The sequence below is a fragment of the Balaenoptera ricei genome, chromosome 16 (genome assembly GCF_028023285.1).
Source record: "Balaenoptera ricei isolate mBalRic1 chromosome 16, mBalRic1.hap2, whole genome shotgun sequence".
Classification (NCBI taxonomy): domain Eukaryota; kingdom Metazoa; phylum Chordata; class Mammalia; order Artiodactyla; family Balaenopteridae; genus Balaenoptera; species Balaenoptera ricei.
The window spans coordinates 117,540,866-117,558,874 of record NC_082654.1 but is presented as its reverse complement, the minus strand read 5'-3'; the positions used below and the strand labels follow the sequence as shown (position 1 = coordinate 117,558,874).

The following is an 18,009-nucleotide window of genomic DNA, read 5'->3' as shown; positions in this document are numbered from 1 at the left end:
TTCCTCCTTCTCTCCTTCAATACGTTTATGGCGGGTCTACTATGTGTCAAGCACTGCGCTTGATCCTGGGCTAGAGCTGTGAACGAGCGCAGTGATGGGCCACACAGCCTGGCCTTACCAGTGGGCGTGCTAGGCTCACACCGCCTGTGCTTACCTCCTGTCTCTGCCGCTTTGGTGCCCCAACTTTGGGCAGCTCACTTAACCTCAGGGGGTCTTAATTCCCCATCTATACGATGAGTAAAAAGCAGTAGTTGCTCTATGGGATTCAATGAGATGATTGTAACTACTTAGAATAGAATAGAGCTTGGCTGAGTAAGGCAACTGAAGAATTTCAGTGATCTACTGTAGCAAAAATATTACTCAGAGGGACTTCCGGGTGGTCCAGTGGTTAAGACTCTGCCTTCCAATGCATGGGGCATGGGTTCGATCCCTGGTCCGGGAACTAAGATCCCACATGCTGTGCGGTGCAGCCAAAAAACAAACAAACAAACAAAATATATATATATTACTGACAGTTGGAGCATGCATTCATTCCTTTGTTTGATCATTCATTTCTTCATTCCTTCATTCAATGAAAGCTCACTAAGCAAAGTTCTATTCTTGCTGCCACTGTGCTCTAGGGAATAGTGACGAACAGGACACATCTGGTACCTGCTCTCGGGAGTTTATAGTTTCGCTGTGCAGACAGACAATGAGCACATTACAGATGCTGTCGATCCAACACCTGGAGATAAACTGGGCGTTTCGGAAACAGTATTCGTGAAGACGTAGGTTGTTTTTGGTTATGGCCTTGAAACCATGCAATGCAGGTCAGAAGGATGTAAAGTGGAAAGTGTGTATATGTGTCCACACACACACACACACACACACACACACACACAGAAGGAGACGTACATTCTATGTAATTGTACATTTCTCATTTCCATTTTCATGAGACAGGGTGGTGGTTCAGAGCATGGTTCTCTGTAGCCTGGACGCCTGGATCTGGACCTAGCCTACCCCTCATTAACTGTGTGATTGGGGTTAAATTATTTAACTTCTCTCTAGTCATTTTCATCACTGGCAGAACATGGATGATAATAAGAGCACCTACTTTTTAGGTTTACTGTGAGCCTTAGATGAGTTAATACAAGTGAGAAGACAGTGCTCCATTAGCTTGTACCAGCCTTGACTCAGTTTTCTAAGGTAGACTGGGAACAGCACAGGCTTAGCAATTAGCCAGACCAGGGCCTGAATCTTACTCCATCACTTACCAATTGAGTGACTCAGCAAGTAACTTAACTTCTCTGAATTCCAGTTTCCTCATCTATAAAATGAAGATAACGATACTTAACCACATGAGATTGCTTTGTGGTTATGAGACTGCATAGTTCTTGGCAATTACCAGGCACTCAAAGAATAGCATTTATCCCTCTTCCCCCCCTTCCTCTAAGATTAAAAATCGTTTAAGCCAGATAGCATGATGAAAGAAAAGGCAAGAAAAAGATGAAACAATATTCTGGAGAGTTGCAAGAAAAAAATGATATAGTGTGTCTTTAAGGTCATTTTTGACATTTGAAAATTTGTCCTTTTCAACAAAAGCTCTGTAAGCACGAGGGGGAAGGTTTAATCCACTTCTACTGTTTTCTGATCTTTTATCTGTTAGAGGGTGAGTGAATGAAAGGGAAATTAATAGCATGATCTTCAGATCTCTGAGCTAACTGCTATAAAAACTCTAAAGTCTATTTTTTTAAGTTATTTTTATGTCAAAGTGTAGTGTCTATGTAGCTGTGCTGCCATTCATAAACAGGGGAAGAACAAGACGTACAAAAGAGAAGAAACCTGCCCTGATGTACTAAGTCGAGAAGGGAAGTCTGGTCAGCCGGGCAGGCTCTAGACGAGCATCTCAGGGGCTGTGCAAATGTCCTAACCCTCCCCTACCAACCAATGCCTGCCTCTGTCCTCCATGTTTCTGGCTCCCTTGCTGGGCTGAGGACCGCAGAGCGATTTTAGGTTAATTTCTCTGTCTTATTCTCTAAAAGCTTGAGGCAGCAGATAGTCTAAGAAGGGGGGACCTTAGAATATTTAACAAATCACAGACTTCTTAACAAATGCTCCAAAATGATAACTAACAAGGCAAAAAACAAGGGCCTTCCTTCAGGGTACCACCTCTGTATCAATTTTTCTTGAAATGCTTTCCTTTAGGTCTCTTTTTTCCCAAGGGAGGCTCATTTAAATCCGGTTTATTTCATGACCCACCTTTTCCTCTCACTCCACCTTGTTGAAAGTGCATCAACTTCTGGGTCCAAGAGAGACCCAGAAGGGCAGGGGCTGCACAGAGCTGGAGAGCCAGCAGTATTGAACTTCTCTGACCCTCCCCTCACAAGCAGATCTTGCATCTTCACGTCACCGCGAATAAAACCTCTGGGTGGTCGAGAGGTCATTTTGGTCTTTACCGATTGAGAGATTTAGCAAGTTAACAACCCTCTCAACTCCAGTTTCTTTGTGAAATGGAGCTAACAATACTCAACCACTTGAGATTGCTTTGAGAAGCACAGAAGAGAGCACAGTCTGTCTCTGCCAAAACCTGTTCCCCACCGCGCTCTGTCCTGGGGCAGGGGTTGATCAGGAACTCATCCGTGGCTCCTCTGGGTCAAATTCCATTCATAGGTAAAGTGTCAAGGTTGGACTAGATTTCTGAGTTCTCTCGCCTGTCTAAATGCTCTGCTGAGGTGTGACTGAACAGTAAACCTTCACAAGAAGGTGGAGGCAATTTTCACATTCCAGGCAGGCAATAATTTCCTAAGCCAAGGGGCGCCTCCCCCCCCTGCCGCCCACCTCCAGCAGCCAGCCAGCTTCCAGGCTCCCTGCCTTCTCCAGGCTGCATTCTGCCCACTTCATTCACGACATTATTGAGTCTGGATCCCCAGCCATTTTGAGTTTTTGACCCCGGAATTCAGTCTTACACTAAAGTTGGAACCATGCTGGGTGTCAGAATGAGCTAATTTTCGGTTCTCAGTTGATAGGCGTAGACTGGCTGAGCAGACATGGGAATGCTGGTCACACATTCTCTTTATAAGAAATCTGGGAGGGCTTCCCTGGTGGTGCAGTGGTTGAGAATCTGCCTGCCAATGCAGGGGACACGGGTTCGAGCCCTGGTCTGGGAAGATCCCACATGCCACGGAGCAGCTGGGCCCGTAAGCCACAATTACTGAGCCTGCGCGTCTGGAGCCTGTGCTCCGCAACAGGAGAGGCCGCAATAGTGAGGGGCCCGCGCACCGCGATGAAGAGTGGCCCCCGCTTGCCGCAACTAGAGAAAGCCCTCGCACAGAAACAAAGACCCAACACAGCCAAAAATAAAAATTAATTAATTAATTATAATAAATAAATAAATAAATAAATAAATAAAAAGAAATCTGGGAAAACTCAGTGGAGATGAGAACAGGGACATGGCAACTTCAGAAACCCACTGGTGAACACAGAAATAATTTTCAAGCAGGGTTTCCCTGTCCCCCAAATGTAATTTCATATACATTGATTGGTTTGACCAACTATCAAGAAGATATTTGCTCTGGTGGTTAGGGGGTATCTGAATCAAAGAAAAAGCTTTCTAAAAATATCTTTTATCAAAACAAGCAGAGAAAAGTACACAAATGATTAGTGTACAGGTCAATGCATTATTACAAAGTGAACGCACTTGAGTAACCGCAAACCAGGTCAAAAATAGAAGAGGATGAGAAGCCCCCATTGGATCCCATCTCCATTTTTCCTTCCAGAAACTAGTTCTGGGACCACCTTCCTCTGATTCTTACTGTTACTTTCTTCCCTCTAATCTTTCTTCCTCTTAGGACAAAACAAAATAATATCAACTATCACTGGCCATTCTTTTCCCCATAACCTGAATGAAAGTCGGTAAATTGAGTGGAAAGGAATGATGTGAGACAAATAGATGAACTGCTATTTTCCTACCTGTAAGAACACTCGCCAGTGTGGCCAGGGTCCACAGGTTTTTTTGGAACTTTCATCTCACATAGACTTCTAGAAGTGGGCAAGATGAAAAACCGCGGCTCAGGAAGCTTATGCAGCCTCATCTGGACTTGAGAAACCAACCCTTTGCAAGGTGTAGGGTCTTTGTCTAGGTCAGAATTAGGGGAGGTTCAGTGTCTAAAGGAAATTTTCATTTCGGTGTTGGGTGGTCCCAGCCCCCTTTGAGAAGCTAGTAGAAGATATGGTGTCCCTTCTCAGAAAGACCTATATACACAGGAACACAAAAAGTGCACATGACTTTACGGGGTTGCCACACCTGCTAAGCCCTAGGTACCTACCTATGGACTGTCCCCAGTCTGCCGCAGCGACTGTGGGAATCTCAGCACTCACGCTCGTTACCTTTCAGCTGAAGATAGGAGTGTATTGCACCTGCCATACAGACTAAACGTCCTCAGATGCAGCCTCTCTCCCTCGGCACACTGTGTGCACTTCAGGGGCGCCCCCCTTTTCCACAGAGCTGTCACAAAGGGCAGCACTTGGCATCCTCACTTCTCACTGCCCAGGAGCACCGACTCCACAAAGTTCTGGTGCCCGACTCTCTGGGATCGCTGCCAGCTGGGGATACAGCTCCGGGCAGGAGGGCGCCCGGCCGTCCAGGAACCTGGGAGACCCGGGGAGACTCGCACTCATCTTCAGACCCGGGCTCCCTCCAACTGCACACACTGTCCTGGGCGGGCCGGCGCGGGCACGCGGTGGGCGGCGGGGCGCCGCGGCGCCGGGGGACGCGCTCGCGTGCGCACCGAGAGGGCCCGTGGCCGCCGGTGCCCAGCTCTCCCGCGGCCTCGGTGGCTCCGGGCCGGAGCCGGGCCCGGGCAGCGGCCCCCGCGATGCCCTCCCTCCGCCTGGCCGGCCCGGCCCGGCCGGGAGCCGCGAGAGCGAGAGCAGCGCCCCTACCGCCCGCCTTTCCACCTCCATCTCCTCCGCCTCCTCCTCCTTCCCCACTCGCTCAGTCACAACCGGTTCAGACTGGCCGGGGTGCCCCGCAAAGACGAGAGACGGGGGGGGAAAACACAAGGAATAACTTCCCGAGGAGGAGGAGGACGACGAGAAGGTGGAGCCCACAGGAGGGGCCGGCTCCCTCCCTCCACGTGGCCGCCGCCGCCGCCGCCGCGGGGCTCGGCGGGGGCAGAGGGCGGCGGCTCGCGGGGCAGCGCGTAGCGGGGCCGATTGCCCAATACTCCGGCAGGGGCCGGGGCCGGGCCCCCGGATAAATAGCCGCCCGGCAGGCCCGGAGCTGCAGGGGAGAGCGGCGGCCGCGGTCCTCCCCGCACCACCCGCCCGGGGCACTGCGCCCTGTGCTGCGCCCCGGAGACCCGCCGAGGCCGGTACCCAGGTAAAGGGCTGGAGCTCGCGGGGAGGGTGCCAGTGGTCGGCGGCCGCCCGTCTGCCTGGCCTCCCGGAGGCGAGAAGTACCTCCTCCGTCTCGGAGCGGTAGGAGGAGGCGACCCTGCCATCCACGGCCGAGCAGCTCGGAACCGGTTCCTTGTTTGGAGTGGGTGCCGGGGGCTGAGAGCGTCGTCGGTGCGTTTGCGCCCACCCCATGACCCCCGCAACCCTTTCTCCGCGGTGGGCCAGTTTTCCCGGGGCTCCGAGGGCGGCATCTGGCACAGAGTTGGAAGAGGGGAGAAAGGGAGTCCTGGAGGGAGGACGGTGCCCTCGGATTGGGCTCAGGGAAGAGATCTGCTCCGGGACTCCCGAGACAGCTTCTGGGACTGCTGGTGGCAGAGCCAGGGGGTGGGGGGAAGCGACCCAGGTGAGCTCCAGTTTCCCAGAGGGCAGCGAGGCCTCGCTGGTGCACGCAGGTGTCCCCGGGTGGGTCGCGTTGGGGGCGCCCGCGGGGGGCTCCTGAGCTGGGAGGAAGGCAGCGCGCAGCTCGGGCGAGCGCAGGAGGCACGGGCGCCTCGGCCACCTGGACACAGAGCGGGAACTTGGGAGGACTTAGGGTTCACGCTCCATCTGTGGCTCTCCCTAGGCAACCTGTTCTAGCTTCAGCAGCTGCCAGAGGCTTTGGAGGGAACTAACAACCACTTAAAACCTTGGTCAGCAAAAACAGGTCAGTGTTTCTTAGGATGCCTTGTCTAATCTAGCCCAAGGCCATCCATCCCGGAGGTGTAGGTAAGATTTACACTAAATACGCATATTACTTACATAGTAAATTATTTACTATAATATTTTTTGGCTCAATCTCCTGGGTCACAGTTAGTTTGGATGTCTTTTTTTTAAATCTTGAATTACCTGGATTCTAGTTCAGATTGCAGGTGGGTTCCTCCCCCTCCCCTCAGTAGGATTTTCAGTTGTTCCATCAAATCCTGTTAATTTGGTATGTCCTAAGTTTCTTAGATTTGAGTTGGCTTCAGCTGTGAGAAATTGTTCTGGCTGGTTCAGGCAGAGGACTGAAGAAGATAGAGAAGATTCTGAAGTGAAAGCACCAATTATTCATTATAGGATTGCACCTTCTTTTAAATACCTCGTGGATCCAGATAACAGGGTTACCCATATCATTGCTAGAAAAAAAAATTTTTTTTTTTAAGGAGGCCCTGGGAAGTGGAAATGACATAATAAAATAGCTTAACCTGCAATTCTGCAGCAACTCTGCACTGACTGCCTAAGAACGTCCTTCTCTGTTTCTTCTCTTCTGTGAGTAGGCAAGAGGGGTAACAAGGACCCTTCCTGTCTGTGGGATGAATATAGAAAAGGACAAAAGATACGCAGAGGTAGATCAGGACACTAGGAAATCTTTTCTGATTTCTGATTGCGACTCAAAAGATGGTGGTGATGGGTGTCTGAATCTGTATCAGGGCAGATTGTGGTGCTTTGGGGGTGGACCTGGTCATGAAACTAGTGCTAGAGGATGACAATTAGATGTAGTCAGATTTTCAAGCTTTATTTTCTCACCTCAATCTTTGGAACCCCTAGGTTTTGTAGTCTTTTTCCGAAGCGAGCTACCTCTTGAACTTAATTCATACAATGCAGTTGGGTATAGAAAGCCAATGGGAAAGTACAAAAGAAACAATGTCTTGCTGGTTTGACTATAGCTTTACAAGAAAGTATCACCTAGTGACTTTAATTTTAATTAAAGATTGCAGGAATGCATATATTTTGAGCTAGTTGGCCTTTTCTTTGGGAGGTCCTTTGCAGACATCAATGTATTCCCTGCAGATAATGAGATTGAGCTGTGACTTAAAACTGAGTTCAAGGAAGGAACACATGACCCGTGCTTTCAGAGTTTAGTCTGGTGGGAAAGATAGGCATGTTTACAAATATCTATAATACAAGATAGTAAAAATGGAATCATATGGCAGTGACATCAATAGTGTGCTATTGAATGGCAGAGAAAAGGAGAGGTGTATTCAAGGTTAAGAACTGAGAAAAGTTGCATGGTGGGTGTAGCATTTGATCTGGCACTTGAAGAAGGAAGAGGATTTTCTTGGTGGAAATGAGGGCTGCTGGAAGCCTGGTGTGTTCCAAGGTAGCAGAGCAGTTTGGAGTGGCTGGAGCCTGGAATTTAAGATAGATAAGGCTGGGAGGTCGGATGGGGCTAGATTATGGAGGACATGACAAGCCATGCTAAGAAATTAAAATATGGTTGAACATTATTATTGTATTTATACCTACATTGTTAACGTCCTTAACTGTAGTTTATTCCTTGAAGTTCAATTTTGTGAGCTTTCCCTAAAGAAGTAAATGAATAAAATATTAACAGTATTTGCTTCCTATAAATGTAAAAGATTAATAATGTGTTTCAAATAGCCTTCAATGCTTTATTCAAATCCAACAATTATTTTCCCTCCGAATCTGTAATCTTATGGTATAACAACTTTTAGTTTGATTAAAACTTTGGACAGGAAAACACCTCCACTTTCCTGGGCCACTGTGCAGGGTAAAGACATTTTCTGTTCACTGTTTCAATTACAGATAATAATAATAATTATTATTATTCATCTTTATTAAACACGGTATGTCAACTGAGCCACATACCTTATTTTATCTAGGGAGGCATAATTTTTATCTTAATCTGAGAATTTTAATAAGGTCACTCGGCTAAGTAAATGGCATGACCAGGATTTGAACCCAAGAAGTCTGTCTCGAGAGCCTATCCTTTGGGCAGGGGAATAATATATGATGACTGTTATTAATAGTAGTTAGCGGTTGGGCCTGCTACCTGTAGGAGAAGTGGTTCTCTGTTTTTTCTTTGCATTCTCATTCCCATCATTCTGATTTTATTTTAGTTTATTTTTTTAATTGAGATACAATTGCCATATAACATATTACTTTTAGGTGTACAACACAATGATTCTGAATATGTGTATATTGCAAAATGATCACCACAGTAAGTTTAATTAACATGTATCACCACACATAGTTACAGTTTTTTCGTGTGTGTGATGAGAACCTTTAAGATCTACTCTCTTGGCAACTTTCAAGTATTTAATACAGTGTGTTAACTATAGTCACCATTATCCATTACATTAGCCATCATTCTGATTAATTTTACTTTACAGATTCAGTGATGGCACATATTTCAGTGTTTTAACACATCTTCAAACTATTACATGATCTTGTACTTTTATGCCCCACTCAAAAGAAACTCTTAAGCTCTTTGAGAAGAGATGGCATATGAGATGAGAAAAACATTAGTGAGTGTAGCAGCCTTAAATACAACGACCAGACCTGCCAGATTCCCTGGAAGAGTGTCAATCTCATATATTCTTTTCACTATTCCCAGCAGATCCCCCCAAATGCACCATATCTTTTTGTGTTTCAGCCTCCCATATATAATACCATGTGTCTTGATTTTTTTTACTCTGAAAGTGACATAGCACATCTACTCGTTTGTACACGACATGCTAAAAGTGTATATTCAGACGACAGATTGGATTCTATGTAATCACGTGCAAGTTATGCAAAACACATACTAAGCAAAAGGACACGCCAGTGTAGATAGCATCATCAGAGATTTCTTCACCAGAACTTCACCACTACTACTTGGACCGAGCTTTGTGGGATGTGGGTTGTGTGGAATCAAGATAAGCTGTAACAAGAGCCTGGCAGGATAGCATGATATGAGTGTGGGATAACGGGAAATGATGGTACCAACTTGCATCTGAGTGTCTGGCCCTCAGTTTGCCTATAATGACTCTGTTAAATCTCTAGATCTTTCCATCTTTTCTCAGACTCTGAATGATTTACGAATTCCACTGTTTTCTCTTCTGAACCTGAGAGCAGGATTGGAAATAGGTGGTGGCCATTCGCTGGATGGGTCAGTAAGGGCTCTTGAGACTGATCTCTCCCCTAATAAGACATCTCTGAACCTCAGGCTGCTTGTACAGAGGAGGAAATTGAGTTCTTAAGATCGAGGATAGCATGTTCACAAGGTTCATCCAGGGCAGATGGGCATCATAGAGGAGCAAAGCAGACCAGCATGGGAGGTGGGGAGAGCACAGGTGAGACTCTCAACACAAGTCAACCTACGTCGTGGGTCAGGGAGTGGAAGGAACTGGAGAGAACATGCCCATTCAACGAGTGCCAGAGCTACTCAGTTCCAGCCAATTGTTACATAAGAACAAGGGCCCAGTGTTGCCAGATCTTCTGAGTTTTCAAGAGAATCTGGGAATTCAGATTTTGATGTGCAAACGTTGGCAATTCATTCATAATGGCTAAAAATAAAAAATAAAATAAGATAGAATAAAATAAATAGAATAGAATAAAATAAAATAAAATATTGGGCAGGCCAAACAAAACACCTCTAGAGATCTAGAGATCAGATTTGGCCCGTATGCTGTCAATTTGCTAGATGATTTCCAGGCTTCCTTCTGGCTTCAGAGTTCCATGATCCTACACTCAGTCCATGAGATCTCTAACCCATTTCTCCTTTGCTGAAACATGTTCCAGTACGCACCATATCTAAAGTATGATAGCTTTGGAAGAGCTCTTTGGCAAATGCTGGAGTATGATAGATTTACAAGGCCTTTAAGGTCAAAGAATGCCCTTTTTCCGATGGCCATGCTGTTGACATAATTCAGAGGCCCCAGCAGTTAATTGCTTGTGTTAATTATCCCTTTCAGGGACAATTAGTGCGGTTTAATTCTAGGACTCAGAGCTGTTCTCTAAATATTTTCCTTCCTGCTCTTCCTTCTCACCCCAGTGTGAGATAATAATCAGCTGGAAAATCGATCCTGGTTTCCACTTGGACAAGGTGTATTTATAGGCTTGTCTTTCAGTGTTTAGACAAAGAAATCTTCATTATCTTTACCCTGGCAAGATTTCACCATGTAGTCTGTATCTCTTCTTAAAAGAGAGCTACCTGGGGATGTCCTTGAATGGCAACAAGGTGAATAAGTTAAGGGTTTGACTTTTGTGAGATGTGTTAATACGGAAGTTTAGTTTAAGTTTTTTCTTTTCATTCCCCCCCTTTTTTTTTTGGCCAAGCCACGCAACCTGCAGGATTCTAGTTCTCCAACCAGGGATCAAACCTGGGCCCTCAAGAGTGAAAGCTCAGAGCCCCAATCACTGGACTGCCAGGGAATTCCCTTTTTAAAAAATTTTTATTGGAGTATAGTTGATTTACAATGTTGTGTTAGTTTCAGGTATACAGCAAAGTGAATCACTTATTACATATACAATACATCCCCTAGGGTCTTTTTTTTTTAAAGTGTATGTATATGGATCCAAAAAAATAAAATGAGTACAAAACTAGTGGACTTGCATGTGATTGCAACCCCAAATTCTTTTTAATAACTCTGGTTCCTAGGAGAACTATGCAGTTAAATTCTTTAATATAATATTTTTAAAGCTGAGTTTCTTGGATGTGATGTGTTCTTCGCTTTATGCCAAGGAGCTGTTTTACAAACAGGTGGGCCTGACTCTACCTGAAAAGTTCAGAGCAGACATTGACATTAGGAAGGAAGCATCTGAGTAAATAAAAGAAGCATGGCATGTTCAGAGAAACCACATACCTTACTGTGACTGAGCTGAGTGAGAGAGGACCGACAGAAGGCTCTCAATGACAGTCCTGAGCCACCGTTTGGCCTTGTCCTGGCTCCAGTGATGAGTCAACCCTCCCTTGCACTTCCAAGAGTGTGTCAACCAACTCTGGACGTTTAACATTTAATCTGAACCTAGAGACTGTCATACAGAGTGAAGTAAGTCAGAAAGAGAAAAACAAATATCGTGTAATATTGCTTATATGTGGAATCTAGAAAAATGGGACAGATGAACTTATCTACAAAGCAGAAACAGAGACACAGATGTAGAGAACAAACTTACGGATACCGAGGAGGGAAGGGGGGTGGGATGAATTGGGAGATTGGAATTGACATGTGTACACTACTGTGTATGAAATAGATAACTAATGAGAACCCTATAGAGCACAGGGAACTCTACGCAATGCTCTGTGGTGACCTAAATGGGAAGGAAATCTAAAAAAAGAGGGGATATATGTATATAGCTGACTCACTTTGCTGTACAGCAGAAACTAACACAACATTGTGAAGCAACTATAGTCCAATAAAAATTAATTAACATACCCCAAACCTGAAAGAATCAGGTAATTATCTGATCATTGAAGACATACCACCTGATATTATATTGGTAAAAACTTTGAATTAAAAAAATCAACTTTATGTTTACCCGTGTATTTAGCTAGCCTTTCAGATTCAACGATGGGAGCAGGCTTTAAGCTCCAAGGAAGCAGAGACCACATCACCTTCACTCCACAATACCTTCTAAATGCATTCAATTCATTTTCTTCTAAATACAGAAATGCCTTCCAAATGTACTCAATTCTTTTTGTTGAATGAAAGCTGTTTGATGAATCATTTTGATATACAGGAGATTTAGGTCAGTAGGTTTTCTACACATTCATTCATTTATTCATTCTATAAAGAATTGTTGAGCTTTCACTGTATGCCAAGCACAGTTCTCAGTGCTAGGGACTTAGTGCTAGGGCTTGTGGGCTACATACCTTAACAAATAATAACATGTTGTGATAAAAGTAGTAAGAGCAAAGATTGCCCAAAGTATTGTGAGACCTTCGAGGAGGAATGACTGACTGTTGGAGGGTCTGGATGGCATCAAGTAGGAGGAGACATTTAGGCTAAGTCTTGAAGGAAGAGTAGGAGTGTGCCAGTAGGCGAGCTGGAGAAAGAATTACAGCCCTCCAGCAGCTGGTCGGGGACCGAAGAGTCAAAGGCACACAGGAGGGAAGGAGCCCAGCTTAAGGGCTGAATTGTGACAGTGGCTTGGGAAGCACAGGTTTTGGGACATCCTGGAAGGGTGGTTAGGACTGAATCGTTGCAAGTCTTTAGAGGAAAACGGAAAGAATTAGGTAGCTAGCTGGGTATTGAAAGATCTAAATACCTAATATCATATGAACAAAACATGGATTTGTAAAATCATTTTTATTTATAATTTTTGAATCACATTATTCATTTATGGCAGGCCAGAAGCTCCAAGAGGGCAGGAATAATCAACTTTGGTTGTCTTTTGCACTTAGAAATTAAACAAAAACCACAGTAAGGATAGTTTTCTTGTCTGGATGTGCAAGCCAGAAAATATTGAGTTGAGGAACGATTGGGAAGTGAGAAATTGGAGCGGGGGGTACTCTTTCAAGTTTATCTAAGCAAACCTTTAAAAGATGCCACAACAGTAACAATACCTATAAACATTTACTCTGTGTCAAGTGCCACACCTAGTGCTTCATAGAGCTTATGTCCTATATTCCTCATAAAAATCCTAAGAAGAAGGGGTTCTTCCTATTCGATTCTCATCTTATAGATGAAGAAACTGAGAAGGTTTTTAACTTGCTGAAAGTCACATGACTAATAGTCTGCTATTGATTGTGGTCTAACCTCAACTAGGAACTCAGGAAAAATGACTCCAGGGTCCACGTTCTAGACGAGGGGCTTTCAGTGTGTTTGACTGTGATGTGCTTTACAGCCCAGCCCTGCCTGCCTACACAGGCACGCGTAGAAACACTGAAGCCAAGTCTCAAAGTAGTGCTTAACCCTTACCGTGATGCAGGAGGTGCTGTTGTATTTTCTACTTTCATCGATTTCATTTGAGTCTGAATTTCAGTTTTAAACGGTGCTGTTCACAATCCACTATTGATTTGAGGACCCACGATGCATTACAGAGTTTGGACAACGCTCCTCTAGCCCTCTACTTTGCACTGCTTCCCAAACTATAGCTTAATACCCTTTACTGTTAAATTCAGCAAACATTTATTCAGTGCCTACTACATGCAGGAATGTGGAAAGAACATAAAGACTATAAGGTATGGCCTGACCCTGAGGAATTTTCAGTATAGTGAAGAGAAAGACAAGTAATGGCTAATAATAATGCAGGCCAGGAAAGAAAAAAAAAAAGAAAAAAAGAAAAGAGAGACACAAGCCACATGTAGTGGGAACATAGAAGAAGGAGTGATGAATACTGGCTCTCAGTGTATATACTGATTTAACTAGTAGTGTTTAGTGGTTTGTGTGTGTGTGTGTGTGTGTGTGTGTGTGTGTGTGTCTGCTACAAGAACATTAAAAGACTTTTATCAATAAATAGAAATGTCTTTGGTAAAGACTTTTGGGACTTAGGGCCAAAGAAGATCTGAAGGCTACAGTATTCTGTGTATTATTCTCAAAGGTGCTTGAAGTGGTCAAGTTATCATTATTATTATTTAGACATTAGTTTGTCCAGTATAAGCCCTTGAAGGATGTTAGCATGTTCAGTTATGTTAAAGAGTATCCATTAAAAAAAGGTTTCCAGTCAAATTCCCAAAGTAAAAGAATGCAAACCTACGGACCAGTTATGAACCTGCATTAGGTAATAAATGCTAGGGTTAAATGGAGAGAGCCTTAAGTAGAGTCTAGCAAAAATCCTGTGGTTATACTGGAGGTAGAAGGAGGGTTATTAATATCTTCCTAATATATCTTATGTAGATTAAAAAGATAACGTTTGAAAATCCTGGCACTGTGTCTGATACATAGAAAGTGTTACTAGAAAATGGTAATTAAAAGTTATTCCTTGATATGGCTAAGTAAGAGTACATTTAATCCTTGGACATTTTCTTAGTTCCACTGTTTAGAGAATTCCTAAGAAAGGATAGTATTATGATACCATTGGGATTTCAGGATATTTGAAATCTTTTTCCATAGCCATGTTTGATGTGGGTAAAAAAAAAAACCTATCAATTTAAATAACTAAAAGCAGTCAGGTCTTTCATTTTAGGCTTGTCTACCAAGAGGAGCAATTATGCAAGCTAGTGCGGTGGTCCACTCCTTTCGGTCAGGAGCTTGACATGGAGATCACCTGGAGCCCTTTAGCAACCTGGCCTCAACCCCAGAGATCCTGTTTTCATGGGTCAAGAGAAGGCTCCGACATTGGTCATTTTTAAGCCCTCAAGGTGATTCCACGGTGCAGCCAGGTTTGAAATCCCCTGCAAAGTATATGTTTTGATGATTAGAAACATGCTCCTGTGGAGATACAACCTTAAAATGGGGTCCCGTGTTTGCTTTTTTGATGCCCATAGAGTCACCATTTTTTCTTGAGAACTAGTTTAGAACACAAGATCTTAGGTACCTTTTTTTTTTTTTTTTTGGCCATGCCGTGCCGCTTGTGGAATCTCAGCTCCCCTACCAGGGATCGCACCCCAGCCCATGGCAACGAAAGCACAGAGTCTTAACCACTGGACCGCCAGGGAATTCCCAGAAACTGTAACTATTGATATAACAGAAAAGTGGAATTCTAACCATCCTTTGGGACCACATAATACCGTTACTAAAAGATCCCAGCTTCTCTCCCACTATGTTCCCCTAACTTGAGGTGTTCTGCTGATTTGACCACATTGATAGGTGACATCGTAGTCATGTTGACAGCTTTATTATAATTATCATCATCACCATTAACAATATCATCATCGTTAGAATCTTCTCAAAGTTTCCCCTCCCGCCCTCACGCCTGCTGGGCTGGGGACTGCAGAGGCTGGCCGGGGCGTGTGGCTTGGACCCAGAGCAGTGGGGCGACTGTCTCGGCGCAGGCTGCCTGCAGATTCTTTTTGTTTTTTTTAAATTTTATTTATGTAAGCACATATATCTTTTTTTTTTTTTTAAAGGGACGTGGTTATTTTAATTAATTAATTTATTTATTTTTGGCTGTGTTGGGTCTCCGTTTCTGTGCAAGGGCTTTCTCTAGTTGCGGCAAGCGGGGGCCACTCTTCATCGCGGTGCACGGGCCTCTCACTATCGCGGCCTCTCTTGTTGCGGAGCACAGGCTCCAGACGCGCAGGCTCAGTAATTGTGGCTCACGGGCCCAGTTGCTCTGCGGCACGTGGGATCTTCCCAGACCAGGGCTCGAACCCGTGTCCCCTGCACTGGCAGGCAGACTCTCAACCACTGCGCCACCAGGGAAGCCCTGCCTGCAGATTCTTGAAGCTGCTCCTCCCGGGGCTTTTCTTGAGCTGCTGGGCAGCAGCCGGATGGCATTATGGGAGGTTGCGTGATGCTCTAGAAGCAGTGCACCCAGGCTCGGCCATTTGGGACAATGGGAGGAGACAGGAAAAGGCTTCTTTCTCCCCTGGCTGGCAGTGGTGTTCATGTTTGCGCTCTTTGGAGCTGCAAGGGTGAGACTGCTCATTCTCTTGCCAGAAACCGGCTAACAGATTTTGAGGACTTGCCACATCAAAGGGTGGGGTTAATAGCATTGCCACCACCACTGGGGACAGAACGAAATGTCACAAGTGAAGACGGAGCAGGCAACTGTCCACTCCTTTTTTTTGCCTCTGCACTCCAGGGTGCTTAGAAAAATAAAAGTCATGCTCTCCTGAGACAGTCCAATTATTCTGCTCTTTTGTTTTGTAAACTTTTGATTCTTTGGAGAGAGATGCTTACATTCCTGTAAGCTTTCAGTTCACTTAGGTGTGTTAGCATGGTGGAGGTATTTTATTTTTGGTTTTTTTTATTTGTTTGATATACTGTCTTATACCACTTTCTCCTGTTTTCATTAAAAAAAAACAGATAAATGGATGTAATCATCTTCTAATTTTTGTATCATGATCTCCTTCTGCATTGATCCCCTCCTGCATTTTTCCCATTTTATAGAAAAGCAGGATATTAACTTTCACCATGGTCATCCCTCCTATAAGAATTTTTGCTTTTGCTTCTATTTGAAACCTAGAAGTGATGATCAGTAGAGAGGGTGGCGGGTAAGTAAGCTTTGTCCTTGACAGTATAGATGACAGGGTAGAGCGAAAAGGACAGCCAAGTGCTGGGTGCTGCGTTGGAGTGGATGGGCCCCAGGCAGAGAGTTCCCACTTGGTCCATTCGCTCCCTGCCGCCAGCTGCTTTTTATCTTCTTCCCTCCCTCGCCTGTGTCCTTCCCCCACTGGGATGAATATGGCACAGTTGGTCAGAAGGTGCTCTATCCTATAGGGCAGTGATTCTCACCGCAGGTGCACATTAGACTGGCAGGAAGGGTTAGGCTTCACCCCGGAGCAGGCTGGTGGTAGGACCTGGCATCAGGGATGTTTAAAAGCTTCCTAGATGATTCTAGTGCCCACCGTGGTTGGGCGACAGTTTTCGGAGTGTATCTATGGATGACCTGGGTCAGAATCATACGGTGATTTTCTTTTTTTTTTTTCTTTGGCCGCGCCGCTCGACCTTTGGGATCTTAGTTCCCTGAGCAGGGATCGAACGTGGGGCCACAGCAGTGAAAGCGCCGAGTCTTAACCACTGGATAGCCAGGGAATTCCCCATAGGGTGACTTTTTAAAAATGCAAATTCTGGGATTCCTAAACTTGAAACCAAAATCCTAGTAGTAAACACCAGTTTCAAATCATTCCAAATTACGGTCTGCCAATATCCAGATCTTGGTTTAAATGTTCTAAGTATTAAGAAATAACTAAAGATCAAAAAGTCTTAGAAGCCCTAGATTGATAAATGATTCAGTAACTAGTTGCTGTCGAGCTCTGGTGTAAGTAACCAGGAGCTACTTCTCAGAAAATAGCTATCAGGTTCCTAGAAATCCCTTATAGTTATAAAATCAGAGGTAATGTTTAATAAAGTGCTATGTGCTAGGCACTGAGCTTGGCACTTTATTTTTTTAATTTTTAAAAAATTTTTATTGGAGTATAGTTGATTTATAGTGTTGTTAGTTTCTGCTGTACAGCAAAGTGAATTAGTTATACATATATATATATCCACTCTTTTTTAGATTCTTTTCCCATATAGGCCATTGTAGAGTATTGAGTAGAGTTCCCTGTGCTGTACAGTAGGTCCTTATTAGTTATCTATTTTATGTATAGTAGTGTGTGTATGTCAATCCCAATCTCCCAATTTATCCCTCCCCCCTCCCTTACCCCTTGGGAACTATAAGTTTGTTTTCTACATCTGTGACTATTTCTGTTTTGTAGATAAGTTCATTTGTACCCTTTTTTAAGATTCCACATATAAGCAAGCTTTGCACTTTAAACTCACTACTCTCCGATTTTACAGATGGGAAGCCTGAGGCACAGAAACATTAAGTAGTTGGCTCAAAAACACATGGTAAATAGTGTAGACTGGATCAGAACCCAGATATACATGTAATAACAAAGCTCATGATCTTAACCATTACTCAGTTCCTACCTCTGTGGAACCAGATACTAGAAAAACTTCTCTTCCTCTTTACCCTGTCTTTCTTTACGGTGAAACTAAGAGGAATAAAGGGAAGCTATCAAGCAATTTAAACTATTGTTAACTTGCTCCATATCATTTTCTTTCCTTCTTTCTTTCTGCGTTGCTGCGCGCGGGCTTTCTCTAGTTGGGTTGAGCGGGCCTACTCTTCGTTGCGGTGCGCGGGCTTCTCATTGCGGTGGCTTCTCTTGTTGCAGAGCACGGGCTCTAGGTGCACGGGCTTCAGTAGTTGTGGCTGTGGGCTCTAGAGCGCAGGCTCAGTAGTTGCGGTGCACGGGCTTAGTTGCTCCGCCGCATGTGGGATATTCCCGGACAAGGGCTCGAA

The 18,009-nt window shown here is 44.5% G+C and overlaps 1 protein-coding gene across 2 annotated transcripts in view; it reads left to right on the top strand.

The window, feature by feature from the left end:
• The first annotated feature begins 5,177 nt into the window (after positions 1-5,177).
• The window catches only part of SLC16A9 (solute carrier family 16 member 9), a 65,181-nt gene continuing 52,349 nt past the window's right edge, over positions 5,178-18,009 (top strand). For both annotated transcript variants that reach the window (XM_059899405.1, XM_059899404.1), the window contains exon 1: positions 5,178-5,359. The gene's annotated coding sequence lies outside the window, so the exon portion shown is untranslated. The remainder of the gene's footprint in view (positions 5,360-18,009) is intronic.